Raw genomic sequence first — 12,752 nt, 5'->3', positions numbered from 1 at the left:
ATTATACGTTATTATTAACTACTATCACGCATTTACTTTTTAATTATGGCGATCTGCGTACCGCATAATTTTATCAAAATAATGCCTATATTAGGCTTTCAACTAGCTCTTATAGTAATTACAGTTACTAATTACTTCTACTGTTATTTTTTTTTTGGAAAATCTTATAATCGCAAGTAACACNTTTTTTTTGTAAAATCTTATAATCGCAAGTAACACATCATTTTTTATTTAAAATTACAAAATAGAAAATTATAATTTACTTCTATTTATCGATAATAGGAAACCGCATTAGAACACGAGCACGGCACTATGTTACGACCGGCACATGCGGCCGTACTGTGTATTTTCACACGACAGTGGATATCGGAAGAAATTAAATACATTGCGCAGTAGTTGAGCATGACATAAAGTGGTTGCTAACTAAATCGTCAATGTACAAGTGTGTTAGAATTTTTATCACCACTGATTTCGATATCGCAGTAACTGTTACGGCACTGAATTCGTTCGTAAAAATGTTTAGTTTTTTTTATTTATAAGCAAAATACCAATGGATTTGCAATACTTAAATGTAGTAAATGACTCCATTGTTCCTGTAGTTCTTCGTTTCACTTGTTTTATTGCACGGAACGACGCATTATCCAAAATATCGGAGAACATTTCCTTAGTACGACTGAATCGCGACTAACCTAGCTACGCGGCCGATGTTCGTTTCTGGGCATATCGCGGAGACACGCGCCACGCCCCCGTTTCACATCTATTCCCTTCTATGATCTGAGACAGAAACCCAAGCTCGGCAACTCGATGGGCATGACTTCGAGGCATTTATCCGGACCACGATGCAAGGCCCTGATAAATGCCTCGACGGCTCCCGGCCCACGGCACCGGCACATCTCTAAAAACCCCCATAGATGGGGTATTTGCTCGGGCCCATTTTCCCATTTTCTTTGGAGGGCCGCTCTCGGTACTCCTCTGATCAAATCTTACTGAGCAGCGGCGTAAAGCAGACCATAACCCACTAGGACAAGCCGGGGGTTCTATTCTACCAGGACCACGAGGAGAAAATCTCATTAAAAAAACAACTGGAGGAGGGGATTGCGAAAAAGGGGGTAAATATTAGATATGCAATAGCCTTTGACTTTGAATGCCTTTTTTACGCCTTAAAATTTAGATTTGAAATATTTCATTTCCAGAAAAAAAAATTTTTTTCGCTGTGTAAAAATGACAAAGTCAAATGAAAAACACTCACGATTAGTAGGGGCTTCTTACGCGAAGAGTCCCAAGTAAAAATATTTCGCTTTACAATCTACGTACGTACACTAAAAATTAAACAATGTTAATCGCACATAAAAGTAATGATAACTAAGGGCACTGCAAAATAATCGAATGAAAAAAGATAAAGATAACCATAAGATTTTACTTTAACATGGTTGGTCTTTGCCAAAAATACAATAATTCCAAAATGTCCAACGCTTGGCTAATAAAATACCCAAATACCACCATCAAATATCATTATAGTAGGTACAGAACGGCTAAACGGCAATATTTGATGGTACAGCTTTCTGAGTCCCCACTGAATTACTTTGTCACAATTGCAAGTAAATGCCAAGGCAAAACGAAGTGGAAGCACAAACGTGCGGAGCAAATAACCCGAAAAGCCCTGTAAGTTATTAAGGTGGTTCTGTTATCAGTCGTGAGGCAAGGTAGGGCTGCTTTGTTGCTTTAGCCCAAATGTCAGGCGTGGCCTGTGACGTCACCCTGTGCTAAAATGGCGCGGCATTTCGCTGCCGCCGCGCCCGTGCCCACCCTAATCTCTGTCACGACAGGGTTGCCTAATTCACCAATGGCCCTCATGGTACCTACCTACCAGCCTTTCTTTCATAACGGCTATAACTCACTTAAAGAAATTGCAAAATCATCTAGATAGGTTCAATATTAGGTAACTTTTTGTAACAGCAAAAATATACTCTTAATCCTGAGAAAGACGCGAGACATTGCTTGCTATGACAGAAATATCCAGCCACCACCTTGGATAGATGCATGAGCATTATAGCTCTTTTCGTATTAATTAATAGCGCATCCATGGGGTTCCAGGTATAAATCTCCTGAATCTTTCCCAAAATAATGTTTTCAAATAGTAAAATTGCCAAATTACAGGACCACCATTTCACAATTACCAAGTGCCATTTCTTCTGCTAGATATGACTTTCTTGTGTGGTTTTCTTCATATCCTGGTTTGAAACCTCCTTACATATTCACGCTTTATTCCCAATGGTGATGATAGAAATTTAATTTCTTCCCCTAAACTTCCACATTTTAAATAATTTTGCGCATGTTATTCTTTGCACTCCAACATTGCACTCCAAATGGTTCATTTTGCACATTGACATAGTTGTCTCATTAATTGAAATAATTTGTTACAGGTATTCGCAATGGCCGTTACAATTAACCACACACAAGGCGGTCTACGATATTTGGCTTGGCTTTAGGTTTGTAATTTTTATCAAATACTTCTATTTCTTAATTTGTTTGTCGATTTCAAAGTTTCCGGGTATTTTTTGCTACTTCTCATTCCTTTAAAAAGAACAACACAGAAAGTTTATGACTTTGGCATAGTTTTTACGTCGATTTATAATTCCAATGTGACTAAAGCAGTTCCCGATGTAAGTAAACAGACGCAAAGTGTTGTTTTCTATAGATATCGTTCCTATTGTTAGACAATAACAGGTGCTTATTGTTCGGGTGTCGGCCGCTGATGGATGATTGTGACTTTTATGCGCGTGATGTGACCTAAATGTGAAAGCTATGCGGATTGTCTTTTGCAAAGGCCACTGCTGTGAACAAGGGCGCCTCGCTCGGCCCCCGCTTTTGTTCGTTACTTCAGTAGATTAGCCTGGTGTTGCGAATGACCATTCATTATTTGACCCAAGTTATCTAAGCTAGCTAGTCAAAAAACATAAAAATAACATCGATTTCATTACAATAATAACAACCTCGAACTAAGAGCTAAGAGTCAGTTTTTTTAATGTCTTCGATTAATTTTATAATATGTATATGTTACGGCTAAAGATAGTTGTGAACATAAACTTAAGATTAGCCGGCTAAACTTAAGTTTATCTTCGAAAAGCAGCTAAAGTTCGATAGCATGTTAGTTTGCGTCGTGATATTCCATCTTTAGCCGGCTAATGTGCACATTAGCCAAAACGAAACGGCTAAAAATGTATTCGATGGGCGCGCCAGGCCGGCGGAGGGCTTGAGGGGGCGGTGGGGAGACAACGCGCGCGCAGTTTTATTTTGTAATTTTAAATACCTACAGAAGATTCAATTGTAATGACCAAATGGTTCCTTATTATTTTACTTTAATGATTAGGTAGACATTGTTTTAAGTGATTAATATTTTGTTATTGTAATAATTGTAATTTTGAATACCTACATAGGTACATAAAAGTATGTGTAATGAAAGTGATTATTTTTTAACACGTTCCGCCGCGGTAACGGCACATAGACAGTAAAGGTGGAATTCATTCATATTATGGCAGTACGGGTCTCGCCATTTTCACGAAAATCAATCTAAAAATCACTACGGCAACAACCGTCGATTTTACATTAGAGTTTCATAGAGAGCAGACTTGTTGTTGCAAAATATTGTGAATTGTGAAACAGTACGGGTTAATAGGTGTATGAAACATTTATGTGAAGATTGTTAGTGTCATAGTGGACTGGAGTATAGCGTCGGAACGTGTTAATAAAGTTTTCGTGTCAAAATAGTGAACATTGTTTTCTTTTCCATTTCCTTCTACATTTTTAGCCAAGGGCCTGCGGTTACACTTAAGTTTAGCCGGCTAAAGATAGAAGAAACTAACATTAACACCTCGTCGAAGATAAACTTAAGTTTAGCCGGCTAATCTTAAGTTTATGTTCACACCTATCTTTAGCCGTAACATATACAATGTATAGGTATACTTATTATAATTTTTTGATTCCATATCTAATAGAAAGATGTTTTTGTTTTTTATTACATTTATTTCAATTATCTTTTAAATGTTTTAATATGCTGGGAACTGAACCAGCGGTAATATGTTAATTACTACGTTTATTCGTAGCGTACTGATACATACGAATATTAAAAATCAAATATTGGTCATCTTCATATTAAAAATGTATGAGAAATTACTCATACCTAGATGAGGCATGGGAATCGGCATATTGCTACGAAAACTTGAAATTGGTATTACAAGCACTTTTTGAATGTCTTTTTCGTGGAATTTATTTGAAAATCTATGAACAATAATTATAACATTTTAAATTATTTATGTTCGCTTTCATCGTAAACAATGGAAGGTTTGGTTCTTTGGTTCAAGATATGTAGGTACACGTATTTGAGCTATTATGAACGTGACGTTTCCATTCTTCATGAATAATTCAGACGTTATTGGGTCATTCCATGACAAATGTTACCGAGGGTGAAAAACTAAATATGTTCTTTTCGCATTAAATCTGATGAATTTTGAAAGTAAACATTCCAAATTATAATGTGCAACAAAAAAAAACTGAAAGAAACAAGTAATTTTTAAGTTATTAGTCTTCAAAGTCTATACTTAAGTCAACTGTCGGAATGATCATTTTCTCTCTAATTTATTGTTAATACGATTAAAAAAAAACTATCAATCTGTGAAACGTTTTGCTACTATATGATTCGAGGGTATTTATCATAGTATTGGTAGATAGCGTCATAGTCCCAAAAAAATTGATAATCATCAAGTTTTAAGTGTGTTTTCTTGTTACTTCGGCGATGTAACACCCGAAACAGAAAAACAGGTATTTGTTTTATTATTGTACCTTACACATGGATTAGGGTAACAATATTTGGTAAAAGTAAGGTCATGGTAGTAATGATTTCAAATACTAACTAATATCTGAGCATGATACTAATTTAGTATGTTTCTTTCTTGATTAAAAACTGTAACACCCGAAACGTTTCGGGTATTACATTTTTATTTATATGTCGATAATGTGTGTATATTGCTTGGAGAAGTGAAAAAGTATTACTGTGAGGGTCCTTTGACCTCCCACTAGCGCTGGCATCGGAAAAGGAGTCATATTTCTCAATTTAAGACTTTTTTGAAATGTCGACTTAACACTAAAATTAAGGTATTGCTAAAAAGTGTCGATGTTTGACATTTCCAATAAATATCGTAATTAGAAATTAAAGTAATGCTATTTCAAGCCAAAAACAATAGAAAAAGCTATATTCTGAGGAAAAATTAAACTTGAACTTTGTATATTTTTTAAAAAAAGCTGCTTCGTAATTTCAAACCAGAATTCGCTCTATTTGTGTTTATTTGTTGTACTCCTTATTTTGTAGTACCTAGAGACTAATAAAACACCGATTTTATCGATAAAACGCGTTGAATTTTCGTACTCGTAACACCCGAAACAGAACCATTGTAACACCCGAAACAAAGAAAAAATTTATAAAAAAATAGTAAAACGTTTTATTTAACAGTGATTGTATGTTACATGGTTTGTAAATTTCATACTTTAGAAGTCCTGTAAGTTTTAGGTATGATTCCTTAAGAAAATTCGCTAAATTTCGAGTAAATGCAGCAACAGTCAGAACATAGAGGCAAAATCTCGTAACGCCCGAAACGCACACTTTTCGACTCGTATTTTCGTTATCCTACATTCTAAGCTGTACAAACTTTATTATTTAGATAAAACAAGTAAAAACGGACAGATTAAGGCACTAACATTATTAAAATACTATTTCATTATACATGAAATTGTTGAATATGTGTGTACGAACGTAACACCCGAAACGATGGAATGACCCTATTACATAAATTATTTCAAAAGGATTTCAGTATTTTTTGTAAGCACCTGATTCATTTGAGAATTATCATTAACATAGGTACAATCGACAGGTAAGATAGGTACATATTAAGATGACACAGTGTTTACGCAGAGCTCTATGCTCTTACATCTATTATATAAAAGAAAGTCGTGTTAGTTACTCCACTTATAACTCAAGAACGGCTGAACCGATTTAGCTGAAAATTGTCAGGGAGGTAGTTTAGAGCCAGGAGAAGGACATAGGATACTTTTTATCCCGTTCGAAATTAAAAAAAAAACAGTCTGCTTATTTATTGCCATTAAGGCGGAACAAAGTTCGCCGGGTCAGCTAGTACTCAATAGATATTGCATACAGGCTGTGATCTGTGATTTCATAACATTTCCAATGATTGAATTATCTAGAGTAGCAATTGAACCTGTTATCTAGCTGCACTTAACAATCGCCTGATCGTGAACCGTATCGGTTGATGGGTCCTATGAACTGTGTGTCTTTATAGGTCTATTTGCTGAATAAAGATAGTCGTGTGATAGGTGCCGCGCCTAAGTCAATCACGCCCCTCCGGGACCAAGCATTAATGTTCCTGAAAGTAGAACACGGAACCAGAAAAGGTTCCAAGCTAAACCAAATCTTCAATGGGCCTGTTAAGGCTTGTTGTCGCATACACCGCCAGAGCAAGGGGTTGGTTCTATTGACTTCCAAGGCCTTTATTGGCGGCGTCGAGTTAGTTATAGTCGATAAATATGTTATAGTTGTTATGTGTAAAACGGAAATTAAACTGAAATAACAGGGATTATTGGTCGTGAATTTCGCGGATGCGTTTGATGTGGTGAATCCGAATAACTTATTATCACAATATTTAGTAGTAGATAAATGGAACTAATATGTAGTCAATGGTTTTAAAGTAAATAAACCTAATATTGGATGCACAAAGGATGATTATTAAAGTTTACCCTGATTTCATAGATTAATTGTCACGTGTCACTATGTATGTCTTATTATGAACCGGGTTCACTAGCAACAATCTTAAAGTTGGACTAATGCCAGTAATCGGCTTTTACCGATTATTCACTGAATTATATTTAATCTTAGGCCGCACAAAACCCTTTGTATTATTATTGATATTACCTAGGTATATTTAGTTTGTGTATTTGTGGAGTTCAACTGTAAAATTTTATAAAACTTGGAATTTATAGTCATCTTGTTATAAACGGTAAATCTGCAAAATAAAAATATCAAAGGTCGCCGCTCAACTGTTTACGTGCACATTGTTCGCTAAGCATATGGTGCTCAGATGAAGTTTTGACGCGGTTTTGTTTACGTTATATTTAGGTTATCTCGCAAATGTTGCAGCTTCCTGTTGTAAAATCATTTTATAAAGCAAATTCATAAACAAATATCAAGGGCAAACCTACGCCAAGTTCATTGTTTAGCTAATGAAGATATTCTATAATGGCGCCCAACATTTTGAAATGGAAAGTGGCTACGTCCTCATAACAAAGGTAAACGCATATCGCCAAAGAAAGGACTCGGTGAGGAAGTAGGTACGCTAACCCATTAGGGTCGTTTCCGTCCCAGCCGGGTCCACCGACCTACATATTTTATGAACTTTCACGCTAGCTAAATAGACCAAAGTTTCATATAGCAAACTATGCGGTAGTATGTTAATACTTTTTTGGCAACATCGTTTACAAGGATTTTTCCTTCTTATTTTAGCTACGCAATTATTATCCAAAAAGTTGAGTTTAAACTTAAATTTTCCGCATGATTTCGGTAATTTGGCGACGAGGACAACAGGATACATAAATTACATATGAAAATATTATACAATTTATCCCTTGTTGTCACTCTATTGTATGTAATTACTTTATCTTTATGACTACTATGTTACACTTTTTCATGTAGAACAATGTCAATAACAACAATATTTTTCCTGTGTCATCTATGTACTGCCATTACAAGTTCCGTCCGTGATCATGCGAGTTGTTTTGCTCTGCACGCATCGCGTGACGCACCGAATGTCCGCAACCGTTGCCTTCGCGTTGTGTCTAAACTCTAATGTCCCTCCGTTCTCCGTTTGCATCGATTGTCGTGTTGCAAGATGTGAACGCAACGCCCGCTCGCCCGGTGCGTACGGTGCAATCGGTGCACGTGTACTCGGCTGGTGATCGGTGAACGACAACAATGCTGCCCAAAACCACTCGAATCTCACTCGCAAGTTTCTCTGCTTGGCCGATGTTCGCGCACTTTATAACAGGTTTTGATGCTACTACGTATAACAATGTTGTAGACAGTTGTTACAAAACACATCCAACTCACTTGAGCAAAAATTTGCGCATTCTTCGTTAATTATATTCTTCTTCATTAGTTCCTCTGAGTTTTAATCTTCTATTTATTGACTAAAATATACTCTATTAATAACTTTGATAATTTTGTTTAATTAATGTGGATCACATCGAATCTTTCAAGTTTCCCAATGTTTCTGGCTCTCTCCGTCCGTAATAGATTGACAGTGCAGTAATGCAATAGGGTAGAAACTTAAAAATTGGAAGAATAACGTGTAAAATTATCAGACTCGCAATAGCTCTACAGCGATACAAATGCGGCGATGGATAGGGAATCTAACAAAGTTGATGTCTTTAGTATTAGGAGTGGTCCGTCGAACGGCAACTCACCTTGAGGTTTGCTGTTACGTACGCTAAAATACACTATCAAAACAGTGTGTTGCGTTCGCTGCGGTGAGTCGCACGCCCGGCCGCGCGAGCGTACCTATATAAATTTATCAAAAAATACTCTGTGATCGAACGTCACTCGTTGTTTTGTGACTTAGTGCCTTAATATACTTATGGTCCCACAAATTAGACGATATAATACAAGAAAGTGGCAGAATTTATTTTCGTAAAGTGAATGTGACAAGTGTGCGACTTTGCGTCTCATTGGATTGTCTGAGATTCGTCTGGCCGAAACCTAAATTCGCGATGTGAGTTTTATGTTGCAAAAGTGGTTCAACTTGAACACTTGCTTAATATCCAGGGTTTTGGCAGTAGCCTACTGAAATACTACGAAACTTTTCATTTTAACGTAATTGATTTAATTGAAAGTAACTGGGCGAAAAGTTAACCTAATAAGTAGGTAAGTTTGTAGTATTTTTATTAAATCTTTGCAAGTAAAAAAGAAACTTAAAAGTTTAACCATAAATAAATAAATTGTCCGCATTATTTTATTTATTTAATTGTAAGCATTGCATAGTTTGAAAGAAAATTAGATTATGAAAATCTAAAGTTTATTTTTGAAAAGTGTCAATTCTGGTATTATGAATTAGAGGATAAAAGCTTTTTACGAAACAGTAGTTAAAGGCTATATTTTAAGCCGGTATTATAAACAAGGGATTGAAGCCTTATTGGTTTATTTTAAGACCAATCGCAGGATAAAATAGAATCTACTGCTGTGAAAAGCTTTAAATTTTTTTGACAGAATACGAGCTTTTCAGCTTATTGAAACTCACAACTGCGATCTTTACTGCGATAAGTGATATCGTAAATAAAATTTATAAAAAAACTTTCAAATTTTTGTAGTAACAAACAAAAAAAAACATTATCATTAATATTTTCATGCGTTGTTTTATGAAACAATAAAAAAAAACTAAAGTCCAATAAATGGTGTAACTGATACTACATAAATAACATTAAAAGCAGGACTTCATGTAAACACTTGCTGTATGTAATCAATGAAAAATAAATAAAAACAGTTGAATATGTATTTAGAAAAGCCATTACTAACTTAGCATTCAAATGTTTACTTTGTCGTTTGTTTTTGATTGTTTATTTCTATCTCGCCTAGAAAATACATTATCAAAATGAATCAGTTATTTTATTAGATTTTTAATGGGCTGGCTAGTGTGCGAAATGAGTAATGATCACACGTCCTTGGACATAAAATTTTAGGTGTCGGCGTCTCGTACTATGCCGCGATGACATCAGCCTATTTCTTTCAATTCACTAATTTTATTTATGCCAACTTCGAAATTACAAATACAATTTTTACGCTGTTTGTCGTTTATGATAGGAAAAACTTCAGGATAAAAACATTGTCTTTTCCATACTCTATGTAATTTCCTAATTGCCGTATTCATATACGGAAATTAATATTTAACACGGTTTTATCATTATTTTAAATAATATTATTATGACTGAGGAAGGATATTACGATATTAATTAATTAATATCATCAACATTTGCCTTATTGTTACAAAATCGGAAATATGTAGAGCATGTTTTCTTTTGTAAATGCGCTTATAATAGAGCCGGACACGAACTATAAACATCCAATCCAATGCAAACGAGTCTTTTAATAACTTTTAGTATAAAATATTATGCTGTTTTGGAATATTTATTGAACATACTTATTTTTATGGAATCTTTTAAAGCTTATCGTCAGTTCAGTGTACATACGTCGACTTATAGTTTCCTGTCTAACAACATTTCACACTTACTCATTCATTACTTCATTAGGCTGATTCTAACCTAAACGTTAAACGATTTTGTGAACTCTATGGTATGGTAGATACCTGTACTGCTTTAAGGAAATGACCTCATTTTTATTGTGCTGGCATAAACTAACAGATTGTATGTCAAGGTCATAAAACGTGATGTCATCAACTTTAAGCAGTATTTTCGCAGTTCCCTTCTGATCTGAATACATAGTTAGTTCAGCTGTTGATATTTTAACCAGATTGAAATTCGCAAAAGCTATCGGAATAATTTTCTGTCACTAGATTCTGATAATGTTCTTTGTTATTTTTTTCCTGATCCTGATTTACATTATACAGGTACCTAACTATTTTTTGAGATTCATTACGTTTTATTTTGTTTGTAGCCAATAACTTCTTTGGAATGTTATCTGGGTATTGATTGAGACATCGGGTCAATCGTCTACTTCAAAGAAAATGTAGCATTTAGCGTTTTAATTGTTAGTTAACAGTTTGTCAATAACGACAAAAGTCATTAAATACTGTCTGCATTGATTTCTCTCGTCCAACAATAGACCTAGCGCATCGAATTTAGAAGTCAAGTGATCGCCTACGAAACTACCATATCGAGCGGCGCATCTCAATTCACTCAATCGAGTTTAATTGGCTCATTAGGAGCACTGCTTGACGGTCGCTGTTTCTAGGCCGATATACCTCTCGGTGCACCAGATATCACGGCCATGTTTATGGGCTTCATAGTTCATTTTAATTCGACAATTTTACTTAACAGAAAACAACTGGCTGACATTACATGGTGGATGCGACAAAAAAGATTGACAGACACAAACCCAAATAGCTTTTATCAGTTTCCAAAACAGCGTTTAATACGAGTAATTACAGCCAATTAACTATGTTCCAAACCAATCAACAGCAGACGCCAAATGCTATTCTCTCAATTTCGATCTTGATTCCTAAACTTTCTATCACCATCCATTTTACTGGAAAATTTATTTTGAAGTTAACTAATCTCGTTTACTTGTTCTTGTTTGTTTTTCTAATGGCTTTTTAATTTTATTATTTTTTTTGTTATCTATTTGTAGTTATTATCTGTATGTTTATGGATGACGTTTGCTTGTTGCAGGGAGGCAAAGTGCACAGTCGTTGCGCAGGATGCCGATCGCGCCGCGCGGCCCTCCGCCTGTTTCGACGCCGCCTTACCACCAGCTCCGTAGGAGACCCACGTTAACCCTCAAGTGTCCTTCTATAATATAACGTCTAACTTTTATACGCCTCTTTTATACCGACCCATAAGTATAAGTACGCACAGTGTTAGTGTTTTAAGTGTCGCGCTCTAGTGGAGTGTATATGTGTGTCGATGGTGCGGCCGACATGGGAAAATCCTCGGCGAGAACACATGGCCAAGGTGAGTGTTGCCCGCAGCCGAACTGTCTTCAGGACACCTGTCCTCAAGGCCTTCCATTCGCTAGTACTCACACTAAACAACCACGGCCACCACTTGACCTTGCCGACGGTTACATATTTTATTTATTATTGTAATAGTTGTAGCAGCTGTACGGAATTTGGGCTTTTCAGGCGAACTCCTAACATGTTGCGATATACATTTGAAGACTTAATCGATGGCCTAGTGGTTAATGCCAGGTCAACGCTTGCTACAACGTTAGCGGGATCAAAATCCTGCTGGTTCAAATGATACTGTGATAATGAGTTTTTTTTAAATTTGGACAGATACACATTCATTGTACATAAGTAAATTATGTCAGTGTTTATCTAATTAAGTAATAATGTTTACCTAGTAGCCCGACACCCCAAAGATAAAGTTCTTTTTAGTTTGATTCTGGGTAATTGATAGATGCAATATTAAAATTGATTGTAAACAATGTCTCGTTCCATCATACATCACATTTTTGCCTCATGATGAGATTTATCATGGGTAAGATTTGTGTCCACATGGAGATATTTGACATAGAGCCCCATAACAGAAAACGCTACGCATTTGCAAAGTGCAAACACAAAGTACATATTGTTGTGACTACATAATACATTATGCTCGTAATGTTTTTATGGGAGGTTAGTGTTCCACTTGACTTCCACACTGAATTTCGGTGTTGATCAGTATCAATAAAGAATCGAACATCTATTTGTTACGTGTATTAAGAGCGCATTTATTATTCATGTAGTTATTTCATAGCGTCATCATGAAACCCCATTCAATAAGCAGGAATAATCGCTTGAGGACGATTCCGATAGTCCCTGTAAATTATCATCATCATTTCAGCTTCAGCCCTATGACTTCCACTGCTGAACATAGGCCTCCCCCAATGAATCGTTTGTCCGAGGTAGACATACTTGTCAACAATCTGAAACTGGATAGGACGCAGCATGGACTTTCGACATAAGATTTGTTTTCTCACT

Source organism: Ostrinia furnacalis, unplaced genomic scaffold, assembly GCF_004193835.3.
Source record: "Ostrinia furnacalis isolate ACB-3 unplaced genomic scaffold, ASM419383v2 OfSCF2780, whole genome shotgun sequence".
Taxonomy (NCBI): domain Eukaryota; kingdom Metazoa; phylum Arthropoda; class Insecta; order Lepidoptera; family Crambidae; genus Ostrinia; species Ostrinia furnacalis.
This window is presented reverse-complemented; position numbering follows the sequence as displayed.